This window comes from Pleuronectes platessa, chromosome 7 (genome assembly GCF_947347685.1).
Source record: "Pleuronectes platessa chromosome 7, fPlePla1.1, whole genome shotgun sequence".
NCBI classification, from domain to species: Eukaryota; Metazoa; Chordata; class Actinopteri; order Pleuronectiformes; family Pleuronectidae; genus Pleuronectes; species Pleuronectes platessa.
In genome coordinates this window covers 26,523,513-26,540,229 of record NC_070632.1, presented here as the reverse complement: position 1 = coordinate 26,540,229, position 16,717 = coordinate 26,523,513, and the positions used below count along the sequence as shown (strand labels likewise).

Genomic DNA, 16,717 nt, shown 5'->3' with positions numbered 1-16,717 from the left:
TACCCACAATTCAGGGGGAAGCTTTACACATCGCTAATGTGCACCTCCAAGTTTGGAAGGAACAATACACTCTTTGATATGCTCAGACTTGAAGGCACTGGGAAATCTTTGTGTTGTCGGCAGTAGCAGGAGCTTGTGGATTATGACAAACAATAGATTGCTTAGATATACAAAATGCCTTTTCATATATTCTACTATTACTGACAATACTTCTATCGTAAAAAAAGACGTCATTACTGCTCCTTTCATCTCTTGTCAGAGATTTTCTTTTGTGTCAATACTTTTAACTTATAAACACCTCTCCATGTGTGTATTTTGCTGATAAAACTTCTGTCTATCCTGGGAGACGGATCCCTCACAGGCGGCTCTCTCTGAGGTTTCCACGTTTTTTACCCACTTTTAAGGGTGTTGCACTTTATTAAGCACTATGAGGCATATTATGAAATGTGAATATGGGTTATATTTTGCGTGATAAGATTGTTATCCGGTGAGGATAACTTGTGATTATTATTGTTATTATTTTTGTTACCCGCTTATTATTTAACAGGAATTTCCTAAAATAGTCTTGTGATTAAAAGACAAACATTCCAAAACATTGAATGTTGGTGATGAGTCTAGACAGAAAGCCTTGGACTCGGGCTTCTGAGTGAATGACACAAAACCTGACGCTGAGGATTAATGTGTCATACTGACAATAGACAATATTTCATAAAACCCTATTAACTGCACTGGAACTTTACAGGCATGAGAAAATACCTTACTACAATATTTGAGGGAGGATTTTCATTTAACTGAGAAAGAAAAATAAGGAATCATCTCAACATTTCGGTTTGAAATGAGGAGGTTATATAAAGCTGCCAAACCCGTTGTATTCTAAGCTAGGCTTCCCCGTGGTGCAGTTTAAAATTAATTAGAAAATGAAAAGCTTTGGAGAGATGAGGAGGCCCTGACGAGTTGTCTTGTTCCGTGATGGAATTTCGGGGGATGAAAAAAGTAAGAATGCCTCAGCAGTTCAAAATGCATAAAAAGCTATCAAGGTAAGATGATTTCAGCAGATGGAAAAACTCTGTACTAAACGAGCACCGTTCAGAAATCCTCACAGAATACGCCACTGTGCAGCATTAAAAACACACATCCTGCAGAGGCTGCTTTCTCGCTCTGGCACAGCAAAGCGTGCTGCTCAACAGAAAGCACCAGTGTTTTTATCTAGCTGCTCGCAAAGGAGATGGACAGGAATTGTGCTCAACTGCCTTAATGTTTAAATTACAGTGCGTTTATCCAACTCATAAGGGGCATCGGAAATCAGTGCACTATAGCAGAGCAATTACATAGGACGCATCGCTAACAGCTGCTGATGAACGAGGAGTGACGGGCAGTGATGGAGCCTCGGCGTTAAAAACAAAAACAAAAACACAACCAGCTGTTATTTCTAAAGGGGATCATCTGCTTATTACTGCAATTCGACAGGGATATCTCACCATTGCATTATTTAGCATGGCAGGTGGCTTTGAGAGAGGTGCGGCTCTGCACCGATAGGTGAAAACACTGTCTTCTTCGCTCTAGCCACTGCTGTTTTCAATGTTTTTTCCTCCACACACTGTAAACAACAGCATCGCAGAAAGCATTTGGCTGGAGCTCGCTGCATTGTTTGTGTTAGATATCACAGAGCTGCCTTTTGATTCAGTACGGCAATACTTTTATGTGGGCTGTCGATTGGCAATCAGCCTGTCCCATTACAATTCAAATGGTCACTGTTAAGCAACAGCAAGGAGGTCACGGCCCGTCTCAGTGGAGGAGAGAAAGCTATTGTTTTACACTTCTAAAGATCACTTAAAGTATTTTTGTGAGGCATGGAGTGTATAATAGTACACACACAGGCACACACACACAAACGTACGCACCTCAATTTCAGCTGTATGTCAATGTTGAATCCATTTCCATCCAGAGCACATCAAGATATTTAATGAAGCTTTGTTTAGCGACAAATCCTCAGCCTCCCCAAACACCGGAGCAAAAGCAGGAAAGAGTTTATCAGGATACACGAGAGGAAAAGTAAACAGGAGCGTCAGAGTGCATAAGGGCATAAGAGAGGGAACGCTGGCACTCGCTGTGAATATGTATCTCATGCCTAACACACGTAACTCAGCCTCTGAATTCAGCGGCTGCACGGCTGTCAGGAGCAGGCATTTATAATCACTGCATCTGTCGTGAAATATTCTACAAATGTCATCCTGATCACTGCCGTGCCTTTCTCTCAAGCCTGCTGTGACTGTGATGCTTCACAACTCGACAGTCATGCTTGTTTAGGTAAATGCCAAAGTAAAGTGATGTGTGGAAATGACAATCTATCAACTCAACCTGCCGCTACTGATATGGTTTATTATAATAATAATAATAATAATAATAATAATACTATTAATTACAACAATAATAATTTTAAATACTTCACTTATCTAAACAAGGTTAGTAAGTGCTTGGCAAAATACATGGCAAATTAACGTATATATAAAAATTAGGGCTGTGAAATGATTAAAAATTTTAATCAAATTAATCACAGGTTTCTATGGATTAATCATGATTAATCACATTACCGATTTTTTCGGAATATTTTTGTGAAAACAAGATTTATGACATTTAACTTTTCTTTTGTGCTGCAACTCAGCAGTTCTTCAGCAGTTATCATTGCTTTTCCATATGGAACATTAATATAATCTTCATCCTAAACAGAATTCGGGTTCCTTAGCCATTGTGTGGTTGAATAAAACTTTTTTTTTTAAATTAAACAGAAATTATTTGAGCTTCTTAGCCATAGGATGGTTGACATTTTTTATATTTTTTGTCACACAACCATTAACCACACCATGATACAATCTAATGCCTCTAAAGGCCCTCTTAGCTACTCGGTCTTTAGCCAGTTGGTGAGGCAAACTAACTTGTTCAAATTCTCTGACAGTAAAGCTGACCGCTTCTTTTGCACAATGTGTCCTGCGAGTGAGTCTGGTTTGGCGCATTCCACTTGAACGCCCCTCGCCAACACATGCTTCGCGTTGCGGTGGTTAGGCGGGTATTGCTACGGTGAAACGATAACGTCTTCTCGCAGAGTGTGCATATCACCTTGGTTTTACTGAATGTTCGATCTTTGTTTTTTTGGAACACGATCTTCCCGTCCAGAAGGTCCTCAGGTTCATCAGAATTATCCATGTTGTTTGTTTGTTTGAATGGCAGCTGCCGTCTGACTGCATTACGCCGGGTTCACACCGGACGCGGTAGCGACGCCGAAGCGCCGCGCATTACTAATAATATCACATACTTCTGCTGTTATCAGCCTGCAGTAAAAACGGCATTTAATCATTTTTTTCAAGCATATACTTACTTGTTGCTCCAACATTAAGCAACAGCGTCCCAACATGTGTCTTTTTTGGTGTTGTCTTTATACAACATATGCTGAGAATCAACAACTGAAGTTACTCCTCCACTTCAATGATTAATTTAATGTCATCCATGTTGAAGAACTTCTCCGCTGTTAGCTCCGGTAAATGTCGGTTGTCGAGGGTAAATTACGTATTCTCCACTCAAGCCTATGTGGAGAATACGTAGCCCCCCCCCCCCCCCCCCCCCCCCCTCTCTCTTTTTATCTTTATGACTGCTTGTGTGGCTGTAGTGGATTGGCAGAGGGGGACATTAAATAATGTGGTTGGTAAAAGTGGTAAAATGAAAACTCCAAGACAACAGAACGTGAATACAAAGTATGGGATGCATATTTGATCATTTATATCATATAAAATATGTCATCTATATCGTTTAAAATCATTTTTCAGTGTGTTTCCTGTCGTGATACGCTCGCGTCAAGCGGAAAAAATAAACTCGACGCCGAAACGATCGCTTCACGGCGCTAGGCAGCCGCGGCACAACGCTACGCTTCAGCCTCCGGTGTGTTCAGCGCTGCGGTTTAACATGGGAGTGGATGGGAGCCAGAGGATTGGCGCTGCGCTTACGCCTCGCTTCGGCGTCGCTTCTGCGTCCGGTGTGAACCCGGCGTTAGAGCGGCGACTAGTGCAGAGGCGGCGGAATTGGAAGGTCCTTCTGCGCATGCGTTAAATGCGTTAAAAAAAAAAAAACGAATTAATCCTGTAATTTAATCATAACGCGTTAACGCGTTATTTTTCACAGCTCTAATAAAAATAAAAGGTATTCAATAAAATTCAATTTTAGGCGCCAAATCAAATCATATGAAGTTTTAATTAATTTATAGAGAAACACAACAGTTCCCACAATTAGCAGGACTTTGGGGACTGTGGAGAGAAAAAATGATCTTATTAACTGGAAGAAATCTCTAGCAGAACCAGTCTCAATGTGGTCCATCTGCGTTTGGTTTTCAAACTAAACCTGGGGCCAACCGTATTTCTAAAAGTCTGTCCTAATGACTCAAAAACTAAATGTGTAAGTGCAGAGGGAAAGAAGCTCATTGTATGCCACAACTTCAGTTGAAACTAAACTAAGGTCTTACTGTATATGTGGACAGTAAAAACTTTATGGATGGTAGCAGGGGCAAGCATGCCGCAAATAGCCCAGAAAAACAGCTACACAATGCAGCAACTGAGCAGAAAACGAAGTTAGAGATCTGTTATTATGAGAAGTTTTAAAAACGACAGGACAAATAACATTATGGTGGGCAGCCAAAACATTTTTTTGAGAGTATAACATTTATATCCTCCCCTTCTTGCTTTACCAACAAGTATACACAGAAATCTGATTTGGTGAGTTTATAATAAAAGACGATCCTGTACTGCTGCTGAGTACAGACAATGTCTAAGAGCTCTGCTCTCATGTCGATGTGATAAACTGTCTTCCACTGTATGCACACCGAGAGTCACAGAGGCTGACTGAGCAAGTCAAAATCTACAGCATTTTTAAAAGTCACACATACAACCCACACACATTCTGCTGCACATCCTAATTTAGCAGGCCCCTGTGGGTTTCGCGTCTCATCTGAACTGTAAGTATTTTCTTTTGTTCTAGTCTCGTTCGGCATTTTCATATTATGTGTTTGCAACAAAAGCACTTGAGTGAAATTAAATAAAAAGTAAATATAATAAACTGGATTTTCTGCCCTAGACAGAAGAGAGACACAGCTGTCAATATGGCTTCGGGTTTACAAATGTTGTGCCTGGTGACTGCTGTCTGTATCACACAAGTGTGAAAAGCAATAACACCAGCAAAGTGTAACTGTTGGCGGTCAATATTTTCTCTCCCTGATAGACCCTCTGGGCACCAGCATTACTTCATCGAGCCAACACAAACACAGCTTTGTAGTTTCAATCTGTCATATCGTATGAATATGGAGCCAGAGAGATAAAAAACATATAAACTAACGTCTTGCCTCAGTATCACAGATCATCTAAATGTGATGAGATTGCTTTAGATAACACTCCTCATCAGTGTCAACAGGGTTAAAAACAACTCCCTACCTCTAAAAGCAAATCAGTCCTCATGGATGTTGCGCCAAGACTTCGATTTGATTTACCTTGTCTAATGTTACTTCTCTACTGGAGAGCATTTGATGGCAAAGCATGGGGCAGCTATGCTGTAATCGTAACAATTCAGCACATAATTTTGTGTCCAAAGAAGCAAGTGAAAAGGATTACCTTGTAAAAGTCAGATGTTGTGGGAGAAAGTCTGCAGCTTGACCTGGACGGGATACATGAAGATGTCTGCCTCGGCTGTATCTGAGAAACAATGACAGCCATCATGCCAAGGTTATTTCACAGCTGTAGTTTTGTCTGCGTGACAGTAATGATCACACATTATTTACAGCGTCCAACACTCTGCACACCTCAATGTATCGAACTGTGAGTGATCCACACAGACGGATGCAAGCACAAGAGTGCGTGGGAAATAGGAGATTTGCCAAGTTTGCACACAGACTGTCCTAAATTGTAGCACACACTCATACATACACACACTCAGAGAGAGACACACATTTTCACATTAACACACAGTAAACAAGTCTCCGATTCCCAAAGCAGCCATAGACACGGCAGACTCCTCTACCCAGTGGCTTACTTTTGAAGATGAATCTCCACAGCCCCCTAAGGAAAACAGCGCTTTGTCAAGGATGTCCAGGAACGTTAACTGTCGCTGTCTCTCTCCACGCTCAGACATTGACGGCTGTGATGGGAAGGCGCGGCGCTCCCACACTGAGGGAGGGTAATTGGGTAGAGATGATGGGCCATAAACATACATCACAGGGGCGGCGGAGCGCCAAGCAGAGCAGATAGCTAACTAACGCTCTCTTTCTACTGCGTGCCTCTTGTTTGTCATCTGCACACATGCATGCGGCCGAATGCACCCGCGCACGCAGACACACACAAACACACACACACACTTCAATTTCATCCCTTCCCTGGATATTCACGCTCTTTGAACACAGGGACTGGCCAACCATTATTACAATACAGAGAGAGAAAAACTCTGCCACTCCTTTCATTCCAGCTATCAACATAAAACCAAGATGGCATGCAATGTATATTCTGTGTGGACCTTTATGAATTTCCTTGGCATCATGACCACAACCCAGAGGAGGCTCTCTGCTGCCATTATCACTCACTGATATATAATAGGCACTACCCATTCCAAATGCATCATCACCATTACAGAGAGGATGCCCTCTCTCTCACCATTACCAGCACCACACAATGGTGGATAATAGGCTATCCATTCCTGCGGTGCTATCGCCACGGTCCAGACTTTTCTTCCCTTGCTATAACACTCCTGTCATAATAAGCAGGGAGAGCCTTCCAGTCATGACCACAGCTCTCAGAGAGGAGGTCAGTCATGTCAGACTGTTTGCTCACACGCTGGTAATTGGGAGAAGTAAGGCTGGACGAGGAGCTAGCACCGGAGTGTCCATTTCTTTTCAGCATTTCAGTGTTGCTGTGATCCAGTTCTGCTGCCGAGACATTCGACACGTTTAAAAAAAATACAAAATAATAAGTGATATGGGAAACAGTGCCAGTTAATTTTGGCTCGCACAAGCTGTTTGCATCATTTCATGACACTCTGTCGTTACGGTTATCTCCTCAGACACAGAATTCTCTATTACTGTGACTTGGGATGAGGATTTTGTCAATAAAATCCACTTCATTCAACTATCCTTTTTTCCCTAATCTTCCCAGCTTTGGTTTGACAGGTCTTACCTGACCACTTTTTTCTCTCCCAGAGACAAATGTCAACCTCAAGACCCCTTCACTCTCTAAGCAGACGGGAACTTCAAGGAGAAGAGAAAAACCAATGGCAGGGAGTGGGAGAGGGGCATGGGGGGTCCAGGCATTGCGCTCATTATTCAGGAAGACACTCGAGGCCACAGGAAATAGCACACTTCATTTTTCCTGTCAAACTACGGCTGGCTTAATGGTGTGTTCACAGCAAGATGTGAGACAAAGGGATGGCGTGGCCTGGCGGAGACGTGGAGAGAGTTCCGATCGAGACAGAGGCCGTCATCACAGAGGCAGCTACCCCACATTTTTCTGAAAGGTAGACCACCTGAGTTGCGGAAGCTGCTGAATGTATTGGAGTGAGCCAAATAAATATGCCTCATCTTTCAGGGACTTGGACAGCAAGTGTAGTACGACTGGCTTTTAAAGAGGAAAATGAAATATGGTCACAATTATGCCCTAGCTGTGTAGTGAGGCACAGATGTTCCTATTGTTCCTCCAATTCCACATCCTCCTAAACCTTCCCTCATGACTAGCCTCATTACTGATGCTATCGATATGTCCCGCCGCTGCCAAAAAACCTGGATGTACCCACAACTCATCATCCGAACACCAATTAATCATCTGCCCTGCAATTATATAACATACCGTTCATTGATTTCCTACACAGTGACGCTTTTTATGTTTCATTTACACACCAGAAGCTACTGCAACTGAGGCCATGCAGGCCAATCTTCTCCTGCTCCATATATCCGCTGGACTGGAACTGTGTTTTGATCAGGGAGATGATGGGGCAGGTGTTTCTGCACAGCTTCATGTTGGTGAGAAGCCTCATTTCATTGCATTACCATCTCCCGGCATGGCAGTGGCCGCCGGTGTCAGACAGCCTCCTTTGTTTGACTCCTAATTGGGGTAATTTATTGTCCTAACAGGCAGAACAGCTGTGGCTTTACAGTGTAGCACCAATTAAATCCAGATGCTGGAATGAAAAGATGGGGCTGAACGTGACTTGGGGACCAATCACTAATATTGACTCAGATCACAGCGAGATGAATATGACAGACTGCTATGAGAGGTTTTCCTCGATGCATCGGTTTCCCACTGATGGTGCAGATATGCAGTTTTGATGAGGATCCATGACAACAGTAACAGGCAGACATTATGCATTATTCCTCATTATGGATGCAATTATCTGCCTGATTAATCATTCAAAGAAGAATCTGCTTGGACACCTGACAGCCTGGTGCTGGAACTGCAACCACAATGCATGTCACTGGACTCTGAAATCTTGTTCTAGTTTCACTGCTGTTAGAGAAGTTTTTCCCCACAAATGGCTCTGACAGAGGATCGTGTGAATATGAGTGGAGGATCTAGGGAATATGGGGAGCAAGTGAAAGAAATCAGGTCGCGGTGAAGATTTCTCCAGGGCAGTGCTAACCTCGCCATACTGTGCTTGGCCCCGGCTGCCTCTCCAGTCCGGGCTCTTTAGACGAAGAGCCCCGGGGACAGACACAAATGTGAGTAACACAGAAGATGGAGGAAACGCGAGGTCACCACCTCGGAGCTGCAGCGAACAGAGCAACCGCAGACACACAGCGACTCCTTTGGCTTGTGAAAGCGGAAAGGGATTGTGCATTATTTTTCTACGTGAATTTATAATGAAGTGTTTTTCTGTGTTTGCAACTATTTAGTCTAAATGGGGGTGTGTAATGTTTACACTGTGCTAAATAAATATCTCAGTTACATATATTGTTGTCGTTTTTCACATCCAATGACATGCTGCTATGAATCAACTGCAAGCATCTATTTCTTTTTTATCCACTAAGTGCTGTTACTGTGTAGCAACTGAAAGCACAGTTGGGAATAATGGACCATAAGTAACAGAACTGTAGGACTGGGTGCTGTGACTTCAAATCAATATTACGATTATTTCAAACTTTTACATAATTTACGATTAATGAACGATTATTTAATGTTATTCAGTGATCCCCCCCACGCATGGGGCACATCGCTGGTCAACAAGAGATTCATATTTAAAAAACTTGCCTAATTCTAATTTATGTTCCTGGATAAACGCTTCTTCCGCAATTACAAAATTAAAGCACTGTGTTGCGTCATAGTCTGCAGGGAAAATGTCTCTTCTGTCTGCAGGAGTGTGTGTGTGTGTGTGTGTGTGTGTGTGTGTGTGTGTGTGTGTGTGTGTGTGTGTGTGTGTGTGTGTGTGCTGGTCTCTGTCGTTATTCACACATTTATTTAATTATAAATCGATGGTGCTGGATCATGAATCCGGCTATTTCCAAGGACATGCGGTAAGGTGATACGACATTGTGCCCCTGCAAAATGAACGTAGTGGAAACCCGACAGTTTGTGAATGCACGGATTGGCCAAAGTATTAACCAAATTAACAGACATGAGAAAAGTTTTATCGGTTAGTGTTTATAAATGTCTATGTTTCCATGCATTTCAGGTTAATTGCCCAGCCCTACAGAGCTGCTGCAGCTTCATGATAGAAATCAGAGGAACTATGGTGTTTATTTTCGGGATGCACCGATATGGAAATTCTTGGCCGATACCGATATTTAAAACAACAATCTGGCCGATAGCCGATAGTCGATACCGATATTTGTTTATTTTGTTTTTGTTGTTATTCATTCACCCTTTTGTGCCAGGAAAATAATAAAATAATAATTTAAAAAGCACTATTTTAAATTTGTTCAGCCCTTTATCACTCTCATATTTTAATGAGCACAAATTGAATCAGATTCATGAAACAATCTTTGATATAACCAAACTTTATTTAACAGAGACATATTATGCGCATTTTACCGCAAGCTTATATGGTTCCTTGGGGTCTTAATGAAATGTCTGTAACATATTTTGGTCAAAATACCACAAGGATCATTTAAAACAGAACCTTTTTACTCTGTCTAAAACAGCCCTCCTCAGATTGACCTGTTTTGAGTGCCAAAAGTTACTCCCATTGAATTTCTTCACTTTGACATTCAGAGCACTGGGCAGAAATCACATAGCGTCAACACCCACCGTGGGCCTTCGCGATGCTTTGTTTGAATTAAACAGTCAGATTTCCCTGGTCCGCACCAGTTCGGAGTCAGCTGCTAGGCGCCAGCCGAGGCGCACCGCCGGAGGGGGCCCCCAGCGGGACCGTATCTGAGGTGATCCGCGAGAAGGGCCCGACACACGCCCACAGACGCCCCCACCGACCGCCATACCCGGTCCCCTCCAATGGCCCGCATTCCGCACCGGCAACGGACACCGCCCCGCGGTCCAAGAGAAAGAAAGCCCCCGCACAAGCGACGCCGTGAGGCACCGCGGACGAAAGACCACGAGGCGTGCCGCACACCGAGCCTCTGGTGACGTGGAGAGGAGGGCGATGGGGCGACTGCTCCCCCAGCCACGGCACTTGCCCAGCAGTTTTACCACAAATATGAACATCGGCCAATGATATCGGTGAAAGTCAAGTTTATTACCGATTCGCCGATATCAGTAAACGAGGCGAATATCGGCCACTACCGATGTTTGGTCCAATACATCGGTGCATCACTAGTAGAGATGAGCCGGATACTCGGCTGAAACGAGTATCCGGTACGGATAAAGCACTTTTGCCGAGCACGAGTATTATACGAGTAATACGAGTCAATATCTGTGCTCGGACTGAATGAAAATCCTCACACAGCGTCACAGCGCTCCTCCCCTTCACACACCGCTCTGCTCACTCACTCACAGAACAGCTCTCTGTCTCTCAGTCACTCAGGTTCGCGGGTCTTTTCCGTTAACGTTTAGGGTTTCTTCAGCTGGAAGTTTGTTTTTATTTCAGTTTGTACTTACTTATTAACCAGTAGAGTTCTGTTAAACGTGGGTTCGTTCAGACGTGGTGCTGGTAGAAAGCGACTCGCGTTGCGTCTCTGCCTGTCGGAGATTTTTTTTTTTTTTTTACTTCACGCATTGAGTGTCGGACTACTCTCTAGCGTCTGGCTACTTTCTCTCCCTCTCTCTGCCGGTCGTTGGAGTTTTTTTTTTTTTTTTTAAACCGTCAGTTGGCTCTAACCAGTTTTATTTTACTTCACGCACTGAGTGTCTGACACTTTCTAGGTAGTAGTGGTATAAAAAATATTACAAATTAAGCTACACACACACACACACACCTCGTGTGGAAATAAATGTAAATAAAATTAAAATAAAAAAATCATAAAAAAATTTCAAAGTTAAAAAATAAAGTTATGTTGAGTATGAAAACCCTTGTTATTACATTTCACTTCATAATTGCAACAGCATGTGTTGTATTCATTGTTGCAAAACTTGTTTTGTAAATAGTTCGTTTGCTATTGTGATCAAAATCATTGATCTGAAGCTCAATGCTGATACTGTCCTGTAATAGTTTTCTAATCAGCAATAAATATTAGGGATGTCCCGATACAACTTTTTCACTTCCGATACGATACCGATATTGTAGCCTTGAGTATTGGCCGATACCGATATCAATACGATACGATATAGGCACAAATCATACATATATTTATTCCTTATTTTGTTGTGTGGAATGTTAGAAAAGGCTTGATAAAGTGATGTTACTGTTACTGATGTTGTAGTGATATAACAGAAAACAATAGTCAGCAACAGTAGGTATAGGAAAAACTGACCCATTTATTATTAACCAATTGGTTACATAAATTTTAACCTTCAACATAAGAGTATTACCTCAACAAATCCAATGAAAACAAAATGTTATATTTAAAGTGCAAAATAACCACTGGTTACCAACATCATTATACAATTGAATAGAATAAATTAAATTTTAAAGTGCAAACAATTCAAGTTCACTTCAGTTATTTTTCTACTGTCAGCATATGTTGGAAACAACTGTGGGCAGGGACAAAAACAACAAAAACTATAGGAATAATGTAGCGAGGTTCGAGGTGCTCCATTAAGCGTTTAAACCCGACATTACTCACCACCGACAGGGGCTGGTCATCAAGCACAATAAACTGGGCTATCTTTTCTGTTATGGCCATTGCCTTTTTGCTGTCCCGTGGTAGTTTGTCATAGCCTGGATGCCAGACGAATTTAGCCCCGCCCACAACAGATTTGGTCGGGCAGTTCGGTCTGGGGTCGCTCCATTGGGAAAACATTATGGCCGGACTGGGCCAATCAGATTGTCAGGGCGGGCTTTATACGATGATTGACAGATGATCAACGGTGACGTAAACCACGTCACCAAAGTGCCCTCGGGTTGAATTCGTTTTCAACAAACATGCCTGCCGCTGGCGAGCTGAGATGTGTAGATGCTGCCATTGAGTCTGTTTTAGAAGACATCGACAGCGCATTCATTTTGAAAGAGGAACACAGAACGTGGAGGCGACGCCAGAGCACCGCGCTAATCCCTATCGCCCCGGCGCTTGGCTGTTCACACCGGACACTGAAGCGACGCTGAACCGCCGGGCAGCGCTAATAATATCACCCGTTGATCCAGTAGATCGCTGCACGGCTTTGTGCCGGTCACACCGGAGGCTGAAGCACCGCGCTGCGCCAAGGCTGCCTCGCGGTGCTTCAGCCTCCGGTGTGACCGGCACAAAGTTTTAACATGGGAGTGGATGGGAGCCAGCTGTTATTTAAGGCTTGGCGCTGCGCTGAAGCGTCCGGTGTGAACCCGGCGTTAGTAAATAACTCACAATGCGTTGCTTAGCATACGTCACATACTACGTTGCTCTGATTGGTTGTAGGTCTATCCAATTGAGCGAAGAGGAATTTTACTTCCTGGTCAGTTGAAACACGCCCCATAATTTTTTCCCAATGGAGCGACTCCAGACCGAACTGCCCGACCAAAATGTTGTGGGCGGGGCTAAGTTCGTCTGGCATCCAGGCTAAGTTTGTCACGTCTTGCAAAGCTTTCGGCCAGCGTGGGTTGCTGAAGCGAGCCAGAGGCTTGTTGCTTCGCCTTGCTGCTCTCGCGAAAATCCTCATGTTCTTTTTTGTGGTGTTTTTTCAAATGTGCGATGAGGTTGCTTGTATTGAACCTTCCCGGTTCTGTCCCTCCACGGGACACTTGCGCCTGACAAATGTTGCATTTAGCTGCAACGTCTTTGTCCGAGTTTACGGTAAAATACTTCCACACAGCCGACATCACTACACCTTGCTGCAGGCACACACGTTGTCGTTGTTGTGATCACGTGGGCTGTGCATGCTGGATCAGAGACGCTCTTCTTCCGCGGCCGGCACCAACGTTAATTAAGGGGCATTACCACCTACTGTGTTGGAGTGTGATCAAACCAGAGTCACCTATTATAGAAGTCCTGGAGCGGTAAATGGACAGCTTATATCGGAGCGCTTATATCGGAGTTTTTAGATTCAGTCCGATAAAATCCGATATTCACTTTTTTGGCTGATATCGGACTGATTTCCGATATCAATATCGGATCGGGACATCCCTAATAAATATAACAATTTCTGATCAACCCATATCAATTGCATGCTTAAAATAACATACTGGTTAAAGCCCCGCCCGTATCAAGACAACCCGGCCTACTTCCGGGTTAAATCCAGCCCACGTCCGGGTTAAATCACACCCACTTCCGGGTTAGGCCCCGCCCACTCCGAGTACGGATACGGATACAGATAATTCATATGGTTTACAGATACAGATAATGCTGTACTCGCTCATCCCTAATCACTAGTTTATTTAGTCTCAAATTTCGCATACACTTTGATAAAAGTACACAGAACACTATATCACAAAACTATACCCTTGAGCGAGCATTTCTACTGTGTGTGCTAATCACAGTGTTAAGACGAGTGCAAATTTTCCCCCTTTACGTACTTGCAAATGCTGAACGCTGCTTGGCATTCACTTTCTCATTAAAGCAAATTTTAAGACTTTTGAAGCAGGTACAGTGGCTGATGCTCCCCATCTTTGATTTGCCACTTTGAACACTACAATCTTCAGCCTCAATCTGACATCATCTCTAATCTCCTTAGCTACTACTTCTAACATTGGCTTTTGTGGTCAACACTGGTATATGATCCACAAAGTAAACAATTTAAATGAAAATGAAGAGAAAATTTGTGTATGAATGCCATAATGATAATAATGATAATAACTTTAATGTTTTAAGAAAAACATTCAGCCTAAAAACCGACTAAGATGGCGATGAATTGAAAGTGTTTACTTGAGCGAGAGTGAAGAATAAAAACAGCTTCTTTACTTGTTGTTGTAGTTAACTGCTTTTGATAACTAAGCAGGAATCACTGGATAATTATTGCTCACATTTGGGCCTGCATGAATAAAGACTATAACCTAGAGCTTGTTGCAATATTAAACACAAGTTACAAAGCATGGTACAATAGACGAGAAAAATTAGCATTTTTCAAGTGCAGATCGAAGACTCTGTAATTAAAATATTACACTATTTACACACATTACAATTCTTAGGAAATATTTGCAAAAATTATGAATTATGCATAGGATAAACAAGAATACAGTCCTAACACTTCAGGTAATTATACAATGTAAAGAGAGGAGATGTGATGAGAGTTTGACAAGGCAGTGATAGGATCGTATTCCGACCTGCATCAGTGGAGCACACAGCGCCTTGCTTGAACGATCCCCCCTCTTATGATGAAAGATGGAAGAAGTTTATGGACTTGTACGTCTCTGTAGCACCTTACTCTATTGGAATTCACTGTAGGCATAGAGCTGCTGTGAATCCCATCACTTTTCTCACAGCAGACCTGACTTCCTCCACACCATGAAGACAATATAAAATACCTGTTAGCTGTAGCCTTGACAACAGAGGCTGTTTTGGTCTGCGCTGCAACCTCGCTCTCCCTCCTCTCACTCTCTTAGAAAGAGTCGAAACTCCACTTGAGCACAAAGAGCCGCAAGCGGGCCGACTGGAGAACCTTGGTGCTTTATGAGGATAAAGAGCTCTGACCCAATTAGCTGCCTTTGTTAAATAAAACTTCACTGGCCCTCGTTTAAACTGCCAAGTCCTGACACGACCCCTCCTCCTCGCTTGTGTTTTTACAGTACAAAGTGATTATAAGATTTAATTAGCTGAGAACCTTGCTTCAGGGAGACTCCTAAATCCATATTGATATAGAGTTTGGAGATAGAGGCCTCGACTCCGTGATGACGACTAAAGAGCAAGGCTGCAGAAAAATATAATGAAAAGATGATTTGCTACTTTTTTCCCACTTCTGTTTACCTTCCCCCCTGAGGCTAATCATTCTGTTGCAGCATGATGCATAGAAACATGCAGAGAGCGAGCAGTTGATCAATGCTGTCTCAAAGATATAGAGCCTTGGACGGAAACAGGTTTGCTCTCGAGATAGCAGCTTTTTCTACCTTTTCATGTGGGGATGTTCCACTAGAAAGCTGCTGAAACGTATTTACTCTATCCATACCATAACTTAATTTATTGTTTTTCTAAACTGGACCGCATGATAGAAACAGGCATGGGGCCTGTACTACGAAGCGAGTTTCGTCAGACCCAGGATATCTTTCAGTCATCCATCTGAACTTGACCTTCCAAACGCAGTGGGGCTAAGCGGTCCCAGGACGCTGGTAATATACTCGATAAGTCGGGTTGGGTACCGAGAACTGGTTCCAATATGGCACCGGTTCCAATACAACCGGTACCTACCCGGACCGAAATGCAACGCAGATTTCGGTGCTTCATTTCGGTGCCTGAGCCAATTGAAGACTGAGGTCTTCGGTTCTCCCACCTCCTCAAACTTCCAATCCTTCCTTCACTGGAAGGGGCGCTTCCCGTCAGGCCCCCGCATGAGTCGGGTGCGTCTGCCGGTTGACAAACTCTTGTCTCCGCGCTGCCCGTGTTACACCTGCGTCAGGGCTTCCGTGCAGGTGTGGGAGGATCTCCTCGAGAGACCTCTCCCTGGCGCTGGCTAGCCCCCGCCGGGAGCATTTCCTTTTTTAGTATCGGTTCAGGCACGGTTTAGGCACCGGTATCGGATAAAAACCAAACAATACCCATCCCTATCGATAAGTCCATCCAGCGTTTCCTACTATAGATATGAGCGGGTGTACATCAAATGGGCGGTGTTTACTGCGTATGACCAATCACAGACATGGAAGTGCAATGGCAGCAGAACTGAATATTTCACAACAAGGATCAATTATTGTATAATACTAATAATATGGCGCCATTTTACCTTAAAGAGCTGTTAGTACCTTATAAACCCACTAGAGCACTCCGCTCCCAGAACTCAGGCCTACTTGTCGTCCCTAAAGTCTCTAAAAGTAGAGTAGGAGCCAGAGCTTTCAGCAATCAAGCTCCTCTGCTGTGGAATAATCTACCCCTTTCAGTTCGGGAGGCAGACACCATCTGTTCGTTTAAGAGTAGGCTCAAAACCTTCCTTTTTGATAAAGCTTATAGTTAGAGCTAATTAGTGCGGCAGAACGTAACTTGTTCTATTTTCTAAAATAGGAAGCGTTTAGTTTAAAAAGGCATTGAGGTATTGATGGCTGA

At 43.2% G+C, this 16,717-nt stretch overlaps 1 protein-coding gene across 2 annotated transcripts in view; it reads right to left on the bottom strand.

Moving 5' to 3' along the window:
• Positions 1 to 16,717, bottom strand: part of mgat4c (mgat4 family member C) — a 124,164-nt gene that overhangs the window by 46,118 nt on the left and 61,329 nt on the right. For both annotated transcript variants that reach the window (XM_053427809.1, XM_053427808.1), the window contains one exon: positions 5,646 to 5,726. The gene's annotated coding sequence lies outside the window, so the exon portion shown is untranslated. The remainder of the gene's footprint in view (positions 1 to 5,645; positions 5,727 to 16,717) is intronic.